The sequence below is a fragment of the Somniosus microcephalus genome, chromosome 17 (assembly GCF_052327205.1).
Source record: "Somniosus microcephalus isolate GS21.2 chromosome 17, FLI_Smic_1.0, whole genome shotgun sequence".
Classification (NCBI taxonomy): Eukaryota; Metazoa; Chordata; class Chondrichthyes; order Squaliformes; family Somniosidae; genus Somniosus; species Somniosus microcephalus.
In genome coordinates this window covers 27671265-27688993 of record NC_141003.1, presented here as the reverse complement: position 1 = coordinate 27688993, position 17729 = coordinate 27671265, and the positions used below count along the sequence as shown (strand labels likewise).

At 44.4% G+C, this 17729-nt stretch overlaps 1 protein-coding gene across 9 annotated transcripts in view; it reads left to right on the top strand.

Annotated features, from left to right (window-relative positions):
• Positions 1 to 17729, top strand: part of LOC147105595 (caldesmon-like) — a 256048-nt gene that overhangs the window by 77870 nt on the left and 160449 nt on the right. For 7 of the 9 annotated variants that reach the window (XR_015081519.1, XM_086010134.1, XM_086010133.1 and 4 more), the window contains one exon: positions 6107 to 6219. The exons of the other annotated variants lie outside the window; for them this stretch is intronic. The gene's annotated coding sequence lies outside the window, so the exon portion shown is untranslated. The remainder of the gene's footprint in view (positions 1 to 6106; positions 6220 to 17729) is intronic. 9 annotated transcript variants of the gene reach the window in all.

The window sequence follows — 17729 nt, the reverse complement described above, 5'->3', positions numbered from 1 at the left end:
CGGGGTGCAGTTAAGATGCCCTGGGTTACTTACCTGCCAGAAAGCTGCCCAGATTCTGCTATTTCCAATGTTAACAGACACTTCCGAACAGGCGGTAATCCACCCTCCCAGATCCAGCAGGGTTCTAATTCACATAATGCTAATCGGGGTCTCATGATGCGATTGGGCGTCGACATCAAATTTAACTTTGACCTGAGCGGGGAAGCCAGGCGAAGGCAGACTGAAAAGCGGCTTGAAGTTGAAGAGGCCCTCCAGGTAGGATTTTTCTTTGTTGCACCAGGGTGGGTGCTCCATCGGGCCCCACAAGGAAGGTGAAGGCCTCCTCTGCCCTGAACTCCATTCCCATCCCACCCCCTTCTCTTTCCTACTGTGAGACATCCCCCTGGAACTCCCTTCCCCACATTTACCTGAGTGCTGGCGGACAGCCCTTGGCCACCCAATTTCCCAGAGGTCAGCAGCCGCTTCCCGCCCACTTCCGGGCAGGATGTGGATCAGCGGCATGTTAATGAGCCGCAGGCAGGTGGGAAACTAACCGAAACCATAGTTTCCCACCGGAAACCCGCCGATAGTTAAAATCCCTTCTTAGAGTCTGGGCTTGACCTGGCTTCAGAGTGAGAGGCCCTGGAAGCTATGCTCTCCCACCACTTTGGTTTGCCATCACACGGTGTGGATAAACAGTGCAATGTCAAGCCCTGGTTTACTAAGCTCATAGAGGTTTGTTGAATCTCCTGGGTGCCATGTAAACCCACCTAAGCTCAATTTAAACCACTCCCTTCCCTGCTCTTTAAACGTTTACATCTCTAACTGTTGAGAGTTAGCTCTGCCCTGCACCTACCCAGGAACGTACAGAGCTCTCTCCTAAACAGAACATCTAAAATCCAGGCAGGAGTGAAACAATGTAAAGTTGCAGACAGTGCCTGGCTGTGACTCGATCAGCAGCTACCAGTCTCACACCTGTAGCTGCAATGTAACGCACCATCATTCGCTGGCTTGTCCTATTTGAATTTCATGGGCCTGTCTGTAGGTTTGGAAAGGGCAGTTTTTAATGCTATTGCCTCATTGGTGGATAAATCCTAAATCAGAACACCATGACCTGTTGTGTGTGTGTGCTAGGCCGATGTAGCAGAGCCTGGTCTCCAATTGTCTTGGATCCCCTTGCCATTGGACCAAGACCTTGCTCTGTCAAGCCCGTGTGGTAGCTGGTGTGCAACGGCCACCCCACGTTAAAAGAATTCACGCACAGGCATCTTCCACCCTTTAAAATGAAGTTCGGGACCTGGAACGTCAGGACCCTCCATGGACAACCCCAATGTCAACCCAAGCACCCCGCCCGCCCGCCCCTTCAACCACCGTCTGCCCCACCTGCGACAGAGACTGTAGGTTCCGCATTGGACTCATCAGTCACCTGAGAACTCATTTTTAGTGTGGAAGCAAGTCATCCTCAGTTCCGAGGGACTGCCTAAGAAGAAAAGATGTTCTGTTGGAGTCAACAACTTGCGATATATGCAAAAGAATGAGAACATGGATTTGAACTTTCTGTGTGGCCTCTGAGGGCTTTATGGTACGTACTATGAGGCCCCTGAAGACAAAGGGGTAGATTTTATGAATTCACGCTCCTAGGCGTGCACATCAGGAATCTGGGCGCGGTTGTGAGTGGGCCCTGCAGAACCTTCCACTCACCTCCATGTCTGAATTCTTGATCTGTGCTTCCATGTGAATCTCTAAACCGGGAGCAGTAATTTGTTAAATCTACCCTTAAAAGGTTGGACACCCGAGTTGTAATGTGTGATACTTCTGTTTGACTACCTTTTTAGTTGTCTTGTGGCCTAGTTCTGGGTATTGTAACCAACAATATTTTCAATAAGTATTACAGAAGTTTGACCTTTCAATAACAGTGTTGCTGTTGCAATCATCATACAACCCATCAGGCAATCTGAGATAGTTAGAGTCGAAGAGATTTGCACATCACAGGAAAGTGACCGCAGAAAGCAACAAACCTTGAAAAAGAAACATTTCAGTGACCGGAATTTGGTCTCCTGGGGGTAGAATTTCAACTTGGCTGATGTTTAGCGGGTCCCCCAATTAAAAGAGGCTTTATAATACCAGAATCAGTGCCTGCAGATCTAACTGAAACCTTAGAGTTATTGTACGATGTGTTAATCGATCATTTTGAAATTTGAAGTACCTCTATCTCAGATAAATTCATACCACACGAGGTTGTCAGATGTCTTTCAGTCAGTTTTGGTGGAATTTGGAGCAATTGTTAGCAAGTTGGTTAAATGATTAAGCTGGCAGAGTCACAAAAAAAAGCAAATAAAATAAATGTGGCCCCTCTGCATGATTCCCCTTCCCTGTTATTCTCTGGAGCAGAAAAGGGGAATGCTGTATATGCAAAAAATCCCTATAAAGAAAATATCCTACTAGAGAAATGTTGCAAGACTTTTCATGTGGGTATTAAGGGCTGTGGACAGGTTCTACCTTGACTTGAACCTTGTAGAACAAAAATCTGATCATATGAAATCCATTCAATAATACATGTTATGATAAATATATGATTATTTGTAGTAAAGAAGAAACTCCTTTTAATCATTCCCCAATTTTCAAATGATTTTCTTTCTATTTTTTTGCTTTCGTTCTCCTCCCACCCTCCCTAACTGAGCTTCTTCCAGGACTTTACTGACCACACTGTACAATTGTTTTGATATATTTGAGTGCCACCAGAATAATTTGCCTTGTGAATTTCCCCCTCTCCTCAAGGGAAAAAGTGAAACCCTTGCTTGGCACCTCCCTCACTTAGATCAGGGACCTTTCCACATGCTAAAATGAAAGCACAAGGGCATATTCTGCCACTCATGAGTAAACCAAGGCACAGTAATTGCGTGCTGCCACTATCGTATTTTTCAGACCAGCTGTATTAGTGCATGTAGTTACCTCCCATGAAATAAGGTCTTCAAGACTGGTTGTCCTGGGTGAACAATGGAAATAAGTTACAGGACAGCCATTGAATCTCTTCATTATCACTATCCTGTGCGTAAACAGTAGAATGGATCTGCCAAATATTTGGAATGCTCGCTGGTGAGACTCCAAAGCTATAGTTTCCACATTATCAGGAATTTCTATTTGTGATACAAAGTGGACAATCGTAGCATCACAAACAGGCAGCAGATTAGGGAGTCTGCTGCAGTCTTTGTAGTTTTGAAAGGGATAATGTTAGGAGGTTCCCAATGTTTATATTTTAACATTAAAACTCCTCTTTATTAACCGCAGAGACTAAGCTTTATCATAAAGTATGCCCATAAATGTATTACGATACAATAAATTACTTTTAGGGCAAAATTAACTGCGTGAATAAGAAGAGCAGCTACTGCTTCTGAAATGGTAATATAAATTGTCAGAATTTTCCATTGACCATAGGTTTCCTGGTTGTACTTAAGATAAATAGAATAGTGACCCATCGACTTATACAGCGTATCATTAAGTGATGAAACAGCCCTGTTTAAAAAGAAAAATGTTCATTTAAATAGTTTTCTCTCCAGGATAATCCTGTGGCGTGTTGTTCTCACCACATCCTGCTTTAGTCTGGGGAAAATGTATGTTATAGTCCGATAACTTTTCACCACAAATGCAGCGAAAGGACATTCCGATGGCTTTGCAGTATTTGCTGACTCGGTGATAGATATATTTCATAGTTCAAAAAGTCCCAGGTTGGGCTCATTTTCCAAAGTATTGCCACTTTAATTGACCGTAGGATGCTTTTAATGCAACCAAGTTGACTAAATATTGCCTTGCAATAGATTGTTTTTACTGAAAAAACAACTAATATAGCAAAACTTGTTGGAGCATGGAATATATGCTTTGGCATAGAAAGAAAGACTTGCATTTATATAGCACCTTTCATGACCACCAGATGTCCCAAAGTGCTTTACAGTCAATTTTTGTCATGTAATGTAGGAAACGCGGCAGCCAATTTGCGCACAGCAAGCTCCCACAAACAGCAATGTGATAATGACCAGATAATCTATTTTATTGATGTTGATTGAGGGATAAATATTATCCAGGGCACTGGGGATAACTCCTCTGCTCTTCTTCGAAATAGTACCATGGGATCTTTTACGTCCACCTGAGAGCAGACGGGGCCTCGGTTTAATGTCTCATCCAAAAGATGGCACCTCTGACAATGCAGCACTCCCTCAGTACCGCACTGGAGTGTCAGCCTAGATTTTTGTGCTCAAGTCTCTGGAGTGGGACTTGAACCCACAACCTTCTGACTCAGAGGTGAGAGTGCTACCAACTGAGCCATAGCTGACACTTGGAAATAGTTGAGGCAGAGCGTCTTTATGTGAAAAATAGATAAACAGTTGAAGCAAAGGAAAATACAGGGCTATGGAGAGAGAGCATGGCAATGGTAATAGTTTATGTTTGCTCTAGCAAAGAGCCAGCACAGACACAATAGGCCAAATGGCCTCTTTCTGGGCTATAAACCTCTGGTTCTAAGAATGAAGAAAATAGGCCAGAATTTCCTTCGGGGGGGTGGGTTGGGGGTTGGGTCCGAGGTGGGCAGGAAACCCGGGAGGGTGGGTTTCCCGCAGGCCCAGCCGACATTACCGGCAGGTCTTAATTTGAATGTGAGGCCTTGATTTCCCGCCCGCAACCAGCCATCTTGAGAGGCTGCCTCTCTGTCCCCGCCTCTGTTTAACTGCCGACTTTCACGAATTGTGTGAAACCCGTCCATAGGCAGTTAAATTCAAAATGGCGGGGAAAATAGAGGCTTCCAGCCTCATTACAGTGTTTAAATTGTGGTAACGGCCCCTGGCAGTGGTTTGGCTGCCCGCCCCCTGTCCCACCTCTGGAAAAACCGGAAGTGGGTTGGTTGGAGGTGGGATCATAGAAACATAGAAGATAGGAGCAGGATTAGGCCATTCGGCCCCTCGAGCCCGCTCCGCCATTTAATGAGATCATGGCTGATCATCCAAATTCAGTACCCTGTCCCTGCTTTCCCCCCATATCCCTTGATCCCTTTAGCCTCAAGAAATATATCCAACACTTTCTTGAATATATTTAATGAATTGGCCTGTACTGCCTTCTGTGGCAGAGAATTCCACAGGTTCACCACTCTCTGGGTGAAGAAATTCCTCCTCATCTCAGTCCTAAATGGCTTGCCCCTTATCCTTAGACTGTGACCCCTAGTTCTGGACTCCCCTGCCATCGGGAACATCTTTCCAGCATCTAGTCTGTCTAGTCCTGTTAGAATTTTATAAGTTTCAATGAGATCCCGTCTCATTCTTCTAAACTCTAGCGAATATAAGCCTAATCGACCCAATCTCTCCTCATACGTCATTCCTGCCATCCCAGATCAGGTCGGAAATCCCATTTTTAACAATTTAACTGCTCCCACGCTCCAAACCCACCCGTTTTTTGATGGGAAAATTCCGGCCATAGTTTTCCTTAACATGCAAAACACTAAGATTATAAATTGAATTTATATGCTCAAGTACTTCCTGAAGCAGTGTAAATAAGTAAATCGAAGTAATTATAGCTCGAGATCAATCAGAGGGCAATTGTAATACCTGTACTGTGTAAAATTTCTGGCTTCAGGCCAGGAGAAAGCAGCATGAAATAAGTAGCTTCGCTTTGGAGAGCAGTGCTCGAAGGAGTGCATCATGGGAAATCATGGTCATACTCCTCATTAGGAACGCTGGATCGTGGAATCATCCAGTGTGCGGTCTACCGCTAAACAACCCATTTCTGACACATACCAGTTCTAGATCAGAAGAAAAGTGACAGAAACTTGTGATAAAAGGACCCTGTAGTGTTGCAGTGTTGTGTGACAGGAAGATCCAGTCGTATATCTCTCTTTCAGCAGGTCACCAGGAAGTTAATTTGATGGGTTGTAACGGACCGGATTCTGCTGGATTCTGTTGATTTGAGTTTTGAGCCTCTTGCTAGGGTTGATTTGCTTTGCTGCTTTGCAATTCCCTCCCATCGGTTTTACGCCGTGCATGGGTTTGAAGTGCAATGAGGGCACCCAAACTATGCAATGCATCCGAACAGTTTTACCATATTTAGTTAACATCACTTAATTGATCTTTTCAACATTTTCCCACAGATACGGCGAAGAAGTCAGTATACTGTATGCAAACAAGCTCTCATCCCTGTGACGGGATAGCAGGGCCAGCTCTCAATCAACAAGAGTGGTGTTGACACTCCAATTACCTCTATGTGAGTATAGTTAGAGAGATTAATTATACGCTGCCTTTGGTAGCTGCCTCCTGTTGACTTGACATGCTCATTTATCTACATATACTAATGCATCTCTACAATAAACTATGCGATTAACAGTCATCTCAAGCTTACTCTAAACTAATGGCCCTGAAATTAGGATCGGGAGCTTGCCGCGTGTGCAAGTCCCCGATGTGCACTTACCCGGTGCGCTGACATTTTAATCCTGGCCCGCATTGCATTTCCTCTCACTGGCCCGCTTGAGGTCCTGCCGCGCTGTGCGTGCATGACCCAGCGGTGTACTTAGTGCGATGAGCCGGCTGGGATCACGTGAGCACTGGGCAACCAATGGGAGGTTGCAAAAGTTCATTCATGAGTTTGACAGTAAGAGCTGTCAAACTCATGAAAACTCCTGGCCCCAAAACACTACTTCAACCTGAAAGAAAAATTTTAAAAACATTGCACTACTTAAATGAACCATAAAGAACTCTGAAAAACTATTTTAAACAATAATTTTAAAATTTGAAAAAAAAAATTATATAAAAAATCGGGGCTAAAACTAAACTTACCTTACTGTAAATTCTTTAAAAATAACAAACCTGTGGAAAAAAAATTTCTCAATTGTATTAATAGACCACTTACCTGTAAAACTAAGTACTTATGTGTGGTTTTTCAATGCGTAAATACCGGAGGCCTTTACACACGTGCAACTCTCTAAAAATAGAGGAAATCCAAGTCGCACGCGCTGCCCGATACCGCGCACGCGTTCAGCCTCTTAACCCCTTGGGTCAGAGGACAGGAAATGCCGGTTTTCAGCGCATGCGCTGTGCATGCTGAAAACCGGCAATTCCTCCGGGCACACGCGTGAGTACCCCGTCCTTACTCACGCGTTGGGCCCGGAATTACTGGGCCATTATGTGTAACTAGGGCTTCTGTTAACACTGCACGCTATTTTATGCTTAGCATTTAGACATGTGTTCGGTGTTGGAGGGAACACTGCAACTTGTTAACACTGTAGGGGTATGAAAGAAATAACTTACATTAATATAGCACCTTTCATGACCCCAAAGCAGTGCACAACCAATTTACTTTTGAAATATAGTCATTGTTATTATGTAGGCAGACACAGCAGCTAATTTGCACAAAGCAAGGTCCCATAGATAGCAATAAAATGATGAGCGACCAGATCATCTGCGGAGGGAAGCAGTGTTTGTCAGGACACTGAGAGTACTCCCTACTCATGAAATTAATTTACGATGAGTACAGGATGGGTGGCTGGCAGGGAATCCAGTCTGAAGCTGATAAAGGCCTGAATGAGGGTATCAGCAGCTGATGAGCTTAGGTAGGGGCAGAAGCAAGTGATATTATAGAGATGGAATTAGGCGTTCTTTGTGATAGACAGGATATGAGGGGGGAAGCTGTGAGCCAGGTTTCATTGAAAGCCAGGATGTCGATACAATCATCCAGAATGAGGTCATGATACAAGGGCCTTGTGTGCAAGAAAGCAGATGTTCTCGAGGGAAATGCAGAAAGGGCTGGTGACTGACGACCCACCAGCAGAGCCCAGTGCCGTGCAAGGTGGGAGAGAGATTGGTGAGGTTCAGCCCCCCTGGGCAGGAAGGTTAGCAAGAACGGAGGATGGAATGCCTAGCGAGATTTTGTGCTCAAGTCCTGGGGTGTGGGTTGAGGCCACAACCTCCTGATTCAGAGAGAAGAGTGTCACCCCTGAGTCAACGTTGACACTTTTGCAGGACTCTGCTCCTTGCTACATGCACAATACACCTTATAATGAAAAAAGAAAAGAAAAAATCCAATGTTAAAATTAAAATTTGAATTTGGCATAGGGATGGCGGATTATTTTCTCTGATAAAACGGATGTACACAGAAGAAATGTCTGTAATTTTCCGTTACTGATATCTTCATTTATGGGAAGTTACTTTTTAGACCACATTGAGCTGTGGGATTTGACATTTAAAACTCTTGGTATAGTATTAACACAGTGGTAGTGAAATGAAGTTTCGTAAAGAGACTATTTCCATCTTTCCAAGGAACGTTACTTACCTAAAAATAACTCTTCAAAACAGCAGCAGTTAGTGACCCTTTAAGTAAAATTTTTGTACTGATAGCCTCTCAATGCTCTGAGATGGTATCGGTGATATTATGGAGTTGATAAAGTGATGCTATCAGATGGAAATGATGGATGACAGTGTGGGTGGCTTTGTTTGGCCAGGAGTATTTTTCGGGTGATGAATCAACATTGTCTGGAGCCTGCAAGATCTGTCGGGTAAAGCTGAAATATTGATACAAGAGCCAGGTGGAGCCTGGAGCACCTCAGGGAAGCTTGGAGTATCTGTCAAGGTAAACCAAGGCTACCTTTGAGTGGGCTCTTCAGATGAAAATCCAGGATGCTGGGATTCTTGATCATTAATTCAGGAGCATGAAACATCCATTAAAGGAGGGACAGTTCGAAGAAGCCTGGAGCAGCATTTTAGGGGCCTGGAGAAAGTAAGAGTAGCTAGCTGGGTTTTAAATGATCCATTTCATGTTAAAATCTTTGGCTGAAGGGACATATCTGGAGTTATATAATATGAACAGGGGAGAGGTATGTGTTTCCAGTCTAGCGTTGGAGGCCTTTATTTATTATATTAAGCTTATCAAGAGCCATATTAATATCTTTAGGCATTTTCAAATGGTGATAGATATAGGGGTGGAAGCAAAATCAAAAGAAGCTTTGTTCTGCCTTACCAAACCAAAGTTCGGAACCTTAGATGCTTTACTGATCCCTAATTCTCTACATCAATGATATCAAACAAGATGCTTTGATAACCAGCATGCTCCATAATTGTAAACTTGGTCTTAAAAGATTGGCGGTACACAAGCAAAGGGTTCAGGTTGATGTCATCAGTTGTCATTGTAAAGCTCAAGTACCGTCTTCAGATCAATGGCCTTCTCCATTCACCATCCAATCTTTGCCATTGTCCATAATAGTCTATCATGGTAATCTTCTGGAGATGGTGGTTGTGGTTTGTCACTTAGCAAGATAAGAAGTACAACAGAACTTATGGCAAAAGTCCTAAAGTGTATCCCCTTCTGTGACAGCAGTAGTTTTGCTGCTATGATACTCACAAGTTATATAACGGTCATTACACGTAGTCTGTTCTTGATGGCTTCCTAATAATACCATAAATTGTCATCACAGAAACAAGTAAAATTGGTTCCAGCTGTGTAGAGAGAAATCTGACACCTCTGTTTGTGTCAAATTGCACCTTAATAGGATTAAACTCAAACAATCGGCAGGCATATTGAAAGCATTTTTAAAGTCACATAATATTTAAAAAAGACAGGATGTAGAAGACAAATAGAGTCAAGGAGAGAGTTACAAGGCTGTAACCTAACCATTGTGTTCAGAGGAGGACAACATCAACTTACATTTATATAGTGCCTTTAATGTAGACAAACGTTCAAGGTGTATTCACAGAGGTGTAATCAGGCAAAACATGGACGCTGAGCCAAAGAAGGAGATCTTAGGTGGGGTGACCAAAGCTTGGTCAAAGCGGAGAGGTAGGTGGAGGGGTATATGGAGAGCTATTTATGAATGTGATTTGGATCCCAAGATGGGTCTCCAAACTTTCAATCCCACCCAGATGTCGTTCAGACTAAAATATTGGGTAGATTTTACAAATTGGTGCTTTACATGATGAGAATGAAGATCAGGAATTAACAGTTGCAAGACTTATGAGGTGCTGAACTGTGGACAAAATTTCCAACATGTGCAAAGCTCTGAACTGGAGGAGCCCTAATTCATAAGATCTACCCCATACTTACGTTTTTGTCAAAAATTTTAACGAGCTTACTATAATAGTTGTGCTGACTGACTGGCTTGCTCCACATTATGTAAAGAAAAACATATTACATGATTGATTTTTCACCGTATTTTAGCAGCAATTATTCACCAAGTGCTATTATAAATAGACCAGTTGTTTATGTTACAAATTGTAACCAAGTAGACATCATGTTAGGTTGAAAAAAAAATTAGAGGATTAACTTGTAGTTAGATAAATTGACCCCATTTTATAGAATTTTGGATTGTAGCTTTGGCTTTGATTCTCATCCTAGCTCTAGTGTAGTGACTTGGACTAATGCAGGATTTTGAAGTGAAATATAGATCATGTAGCCACTAAAAGCCCCTCAGATTGTCCGAGCAGAAATATACCAGTATCTAAGTTTGAGGAGGGAGGGCATTGAATGGAAGGTTGCATCTATTTTGCAAATTAAAATGTTAAATTCTGCTTATGAAAGACAACTAAGAAATTTCTCCCTGGGCCTCCCTGCATTATGCCAAATCCTCAACCAAGTGCCCTCAATTCCAATTTAAAACCAGCTGTTGGAAGGTATATGAAAATATCCCAGGTTGACTAACCCGCTGTTTCTCCTCTCCCTCCCCATGGGGATGTTTTTCACTCAGTGCCTCCCCAAGGCAGTACGGCTGAGATCAGTAACTCTCCAGGTGGGGTAAGTATCATAGGGACAGAACTGCATCCTGCCACGCAGGTACACAGTGTGTTGGTACTTCACCGAAAGAAGTGTAACTATCCCTTCCCTTGCCACACTCCTAATCTATATATATAAAGCGGCTCTTCTGTCTGTCTGTCTGTCTGTTCTCTATACGTTTGAAAGTTACAGAGCGTACCGACGCGCGCGTCGCCTCAAAAGAAAGCTTGCGATTCCGGACCGGTCATAGGCGTATTTACGTTTCGGCCGCACAAAAGTCCCGCCCGCGGTATCCGAAAAACGTTCAGCCTTCCGCTCATTAGCGACCGTGTGACGTCGAGGTTGACCAATCGGACGGCGGGTTCCTTCCTACAGTTGAGTGTCGAGTGACTCGATGATTGACCAATCCTACGCTTCGGTGACCTGACCGGTCGACCAATCGGTGCGTGTGTGGGCGGGCCTTATCCTTCTGAACCGAGGTGAGTGGCCGCCATCTTGATTTTTCACGATTTTTTCCCCACACTTTCAGTGTGTTAGGGAAGTAAGGTAAATATTTGAATTATGTGTTAGGGAATTAATTAACAATTTATTTGAGTTTTATATTGTGTTTAGCAACCCCCCCCCTCCTCCTCACCCTCGCGCAGGGGGGACTCGGGGCCTGAAGCTCAAAAAATTTCTCTCTCTCTCTCTGTTTCTTCCCTCTCTCTCTCTCTCCTTCTCCTCTTCCCTCTCTCTCCTTCTCCTCTTCCCTCTCTCCTCTTCCCTCTCTCTCCTTCTCCTCTTCCCTCTCTCCTCTTCCCTCTCTCTCCTTCTCCTCTTCCCTCTCTGTCTCTCTCTACTTCCCCCTCTCAGGTTTCACGGTGTCGCGGACGGAGCGCGGGCGGGCCGCCCGAAGTTTCCCGCTCGCTAACGGCCGCCAAGCCGCCCTTGCCTGCTCCCCGTGGGCCGCCTCGCGCTGCCCGCACTGACCGCGCATGCGCCGCCCGCACTGACCGCGCATGCGCCGCCCGCCCGCAGCGGCCGTCCATCAGCCGCGCGATACGTGGGGGACCTCAGCTCCGGTCCGTCCCGGCCTCAGAACCCAACCGCGCCTTAAGCGCTAGGCCCCGCACGGCCGCTATCGCAACGGCACCGGACCTCAGGCGCTAGGCAGGGGGAGGGGCTGGAGAGAGGGACAGAGGGGAGTGGGGGAGCGGGGGAGGGGAGGGGTGGGGGTGGGCGAGGGGAGGGGAGGGGGTGGGGGAGGGTAGGTGTGGGGGTGGGGGAGGGGAGGGAGGGAGGGAGACGGGGAGGGGAGGGAGGGAGAGGAGGGGAGGGGAGGGAGAGGAGGGGAGGGAGAGAGGGGAGGGGAGGGAGGGATAGGACAGGGAGAGGACATGACAGGGAGAGGGGGGACACACAGGGGCAGGGAGACCAAGCGCCCCAAAATTGCCCTCGCAACGCGGGGCTCCCCAGCTAGTTTACATATAAAGCAGTGAGCTGTAAAACATGACCCTTTTTTTTGCTTCTACATTAGAATTTGCAACACTGGCAAAGAGGCAATGTATTTTTCTAGTTATAAAAACACCTAATCCTCACAAAGGAGTTAGGCTGGTTGTTGACGAGAGATGACTCTAAGTTCACCCAGTTATTCAAAATAATTAGTGGATCTTCTCAGATGAAGTGTACCTCACCTACAATTGTAACAAGCCTTCAAAGGACCTCCTCAACAGGAGGGCCCTTGGTATCAAAGCTCCACTCGGTCCTGGAAATGAATGTAGGGCTGGAAATTGGTTTCTGGGTACAGGTGACATCTGGTTTTGATTGACAGCTGGAAATTGGTTTCTGGGTACAGGTGACATCTGGTTTTGATTGACAGCTCTACATTTATAAACAAAATGCCACAAGTTTAGAGAAACAAATGGTCTGCATTACCTGAATTTTCAGTCATTTTGGTCCCAAATAAACACGGTAAAAAGTCAACTGGAGAGGGTCAAGGTGAATATAGTTTCTCCAAGTCAATCCAACAGTACCAGTTGAGTGACAGGTGATGTTCAGACAAGTACTTTGTGTACAAGTCAATTAGCTAACAATATCTGTTTGAAGAATGAAAAAAATTACACATAATTTGAAGAGTCGCTAGATTTTTTAACTTATTCTTGGTACAACACACACAACCTGCTGCAAAACTGTTCTCACTGATGCAGTGCTGAGTGTAAATGCTCAGGGAATATTTTCCAGTCCCAGCCAACTTGCCAGAATTTTTCCAGGGTCATCCCTGATGAACTAATCAGTGGAGCTCGTGGCTCAACCTGGACCTGTTGCTAGAAGCGCGCCAAAACGGAGGTGGTGAGAAATTGCATGTATCAACAGTCCTTTAAAGGGCAACAGCAAAAGTTTAAAGGGATGTGTCCACTTAAAGGTAAGTGGCTATATATGGAGGTGAAAATTGTTGCCGCTTTTACGAAGGCTGTAAAGATTTTAACAGTACATTTTAGTCTTTCCAAAAGCTATATAGCGCAAATAGTAATGTTACTAGCAAAAAAAATTGGATAGCAAAACAAAAGTGGAAGCAGGAAATGTAGTCAGCAGGCAAGTGATGGAGCTGCACAGTACTCAAACCCCCCTGTTTGATGGCTGGCAGAGTGGTGGTGCCACTGCGTGAGGTTTGGCACAACAGGGCGCTCTCCCCAGAGGACAGCAGTGCAACATGCATGGCAGGAGGTGGCGACCAGTGCCAACGCGATGCACAGGACCTGGGTACAAATGCAGGAGCAGATGGTAAACCTTAAGGAAACAGCCAGGGTATGAATACCCAACAGAACCATTTACCAATAATTAATGGATGGAGAATCTTGTACTGTTCTCCGCACCCAAAATATGAATGTATTCTCTCCAGCAAGCCGAGTGATAAAATCCACCCTCATAGTCATTATTGTGCTGGCATGCCACAGATCAGATGGGACTTTGATAAAGCGGGTAACCCTTATCAAATGCACGTTGTTTGTTTTCTGAATGTGATAGGCCAATGAACCGTCTCACGGTTGGCTGTCTCTAATATTTTTGATAGACCGTTTACCTGATGGAACTGGTGGCAATCTAAACCTCGGTGCTAAGGTGGTTGCTAGCTCCAAGACCCATCGAAAGAGGTGGGGGGGGTTTCTGTCCTCTCCGGAGGTAATTCTGTCGCTGGTGCCAACATAGATGTTGTGACTGGCAATAACAGCCAGTGTTTTTCATGGCTCAGTCACCAGCTTGGTTTAAAATCAAGTGGATGCATGTAAGCTTGCACAGGCATGGTTGTTTTTGTTTTTGTTCCAGTTCTGTGCACTGCGCTATCAATAAGATGGTTTATAAAGCACCTGGACCCCGAGGCATTATTATGGAGCCACTTTCTGAAGAGATACCGCAACGTAAATGGGTCATTTAGCCTTCAGTCAGACACGGAAAGGCCTGAAATTCCTCTTTCAACAAACAGGAGACTGCCTCTTTATCTTCCTAATTAATAACTAGCAATAAAACTAGAGGTAACTCGTGCAATTTCCGAAAACGCAGTTCCATTAGCTGGCTGCTAATCGCGGAACAAAACACAGCATCCTCCCCTTAAAAAGAAAAATTTCACCGCAAAGCCACAAGAACAAGTTAATAGTTTTTTGAAAGAAGTATACTATGTTGTGTTAAATAGTGGTAACAATTTCAGTTGGTTAGGTTAATATTGTGCTCGTTTGTGGTGAGGGATGATAGAGCCAGAGAACAGGGGATGAAACATTATGGGGGAGACTTTCAACTAATGGCTGCCTGTTTCTTGCCTGAAAAATGGATAACTAACCATTAAAAATCTGTTGGGGACCATTGGCCCACCTGAATCAACTTTCGAGCAGCCCTTTAAATGGGCGCAGCGCACTCCCGCCCAAAACAGGCATGAGACTGTTTAAATAAGCAAATCGGATCTTACGCCTGTTGTAGGACCCTTGTTACAACGTTCAAGGAGAAATGGAGAGCGCGTGTCAGCCCAAGTTCTCCAAGCATTGAGAGGCCTAACCGGCAGTCTTTAAAGGGACCACTGGAGGCCCTGAGGAGCAGGAGAGCTCCACAGAAATCTTCAACCGTTGACCCGTTCTGGGCCCCGCCCCCAATAGGCATCTGCCCCCGCCGCCTCCCCCTATTAGGACTATCTGCTGGCTGGCTGCCTTCAGTAGCCGGCTGATTTTCCTCCTGCCAAAATCGGCGAGCACACCAAGGAAATGTTGATAAGGTCCGAACCCCGAAAATGGTTCGGGTTTCTCGACTGTTGGGTTGGACTGATGTCACGGGTTCACCGCCGATATTATGCCCATTCGGCGCCCAAGCCAAAAGTCTCCCCCATGCGATTTTTTTCCCCTGGCACAGAGCTTAATGTTAGGAATTCAGGCATGGAGGTCTGCAGGTCCTAGAGTGTTTTCCGATCTGTGCCTGAATTCTTGATAAGCGCTTCCGGCATAGAGCTTTGCCGTATCAGTAAAAATCTAACCTTATACCTTTTTCCATCCACTGTCTCCTACAGTTTACATATCAGGGTAAATTTGTTGAGGCTTTAATCCTGGCATGAATCGCGCTCGAAGGGAGCATGGATTGAAGAATTGGGCATGTAGGCCACTGGGCACCATTCACAGCAGCTGGACCTGTGTCCAATTCTCTGATCCCTGCTCCCGTCAAACAAAGCTCTGTGCTGGGATCCTGGCCATCAAAATTTACCTTTTTATAAGGGAGGGCTTGCCCTAGCCTGTCTCAATGATAATTCTTCTTAAAGGGGATGGAACGAAATACTCTTACTGAAGAGTACTCAGCAAACATCGTAACACTCCCTTAGTTCTATTTATTTTACTTTTCACTTTTAAATGTCTCCAATTGCATTACTCCTTTGTGGAGCCTTCATCAATTTGTTGAAGTATCAGGTGACATAGAGCCATGTAGACAGCATCCACTAGACAGCAGTAGAATTAGTGTTTACATTCTCTTTGGTGATTGTCAACCAGTTTGTTCTATGCTCATTGAGTGTCAGCAAATACTTGTCAGAAACCAAAAAGAAAGACAAAGAAATGCCCTGTGATGATTGCTAACAAGACTGTAAATCTTGATCTCCCTGAATGTTGTTCACTGGACATATTGCAAGAGAATCCTCCTGGTGTACATTAATCCTGTGCTTCTTTTTTATTTATCACTTCAGCAAATGGATGTAATCAGACCTCCAGAAAGCAATACTGTAAACTGAGGTATTTTTAAAAAGTTTAAAAAGTCCCAGGGTGATGCTGTATGATGAACTCTTAAGGGCCAATTCTGTGATGATGTCCTCCCAGCAAAGAGTCACAATTGCAGGGAAAACTGGTTAGAGAATTAGGCCTAAACTATTGTAGCCTTATCCTCCGACCTGCCCTCCTTTTCCCAGGGAACGTGGGATCATGGAATGCCCTTTACACTCAACCTTTAAGTTATGTTCCATTTTTACACTACTTCAGAATAACAAGCTACATTGACATGACATTCCCATTCACACTGTAGACAATGTTATGACTAATCTGAATGGGATTATCTGATTTGTTTTCAATTGTGTTTGTATTCCTTCTCCAATTTCCCCACTGATTTTATCCCTCTTACTCGTGGTCTAAGCAAGGAGGGGTGTTTAAACACCTCCTGAAATTTCAATTATTATTTTTTTATATAGGACTACTTCTTCTTTCGAATGACCGGGCCTTAGATCACTTGATAGAACGCAGAAACAATGGATGTTCTTCTAGAGCTGCTCCGTCTGCAATTTGACCAGTGAAAACCGATTAGTTGGGCTTGAGCTTCTAAATGTTCACCGGGATGGTGCAGTGGATAGTAACAAAATGATTAATAGACTAGCGACACATAACTGGGGCTTGGACTTTGTGCTTTAGAGGTTTTGTCTGACAAGGCTGTTTTACCTTTTCATTATCTTATTTGAATTGTTGGATTAATGGAAGTAATAATGTTTCTATTTGAATCTTATTGTGAAATTCTTCTTTGAAAAATAGACCATTTGAAGTAGTTCTGTTTGGTCTGGCAAGCTCATATCCAAATCTCCCTCCGTCCCCGAAAAAAGAATCCTGCCTATGCCACTGCCCCGTAACTCTTTCCCTTCAGGGTGAGCTCTCAAACTGAAGTAGTGTCCCACAGGCATCACAGCCCCTCTTACACCTTCCCCAAATATAATCCTCAGTTATGATTAGCTTGTTTTGTGCTACATACCTATTTCAAATTTAGCTCACTCAACAATCCTGCGGCAAAAATTCTGAAGGAAAGTGTTTCATAAAGAAAGCTAAAAGGCATTATTCACCAGGAGCCATAATTCTGTGGGAAAACTATATTGAACGGCCTCAGAACATAAGCTTGTCACTGCGATGGCATCTTATTGAACTCCTCTGTAAGGAATGAATGCAGTGGGATCACCATAGTGATGAAAAAACACACGGCAAGCTGGCTGTCTTCATAACAAAGCTACACATGGCCCACCCCACGTGTCGCTGGCTTTGTGTGTGACTACACTGTAGAAATATACACCTTTTAAATAGGCTTGAGTTTCCCTTAGATTGAAACCAATGCCAGTTGATGATGGCAAACTTGTTGCACAAATCAAAAGATCACAACATTGCAACATTATATCCTTTATGACCTAAAGAATGTGGCCCACATATACCAGAGATAATCTCCACGAGTGAGATATGTATCACAGTAAGGGCAGAGCTTCTGTGTAACCGATCTCATTTTATGTCTGAGAGAATTCATGGTATGCCTTTTGATGACTACAAAATAGTGTTCAGCTTTTTACAAATTGCTAAATTTTATTAACTGAGATCCCTAATTATTAATAGCCGCTGATTGCTGCGTTTACATTATGAATCAGCACGTGGCCTCAAACTTTGGCTCCATGGGCTACACTGGTGCATAGCTTGGAATTCCAGGGGCTATGTGTAAAGACTAACTTGTGTTTCTATTAATTTACATCTACCCCAGGTTGCTGACGCTAACAGACCTTGCTA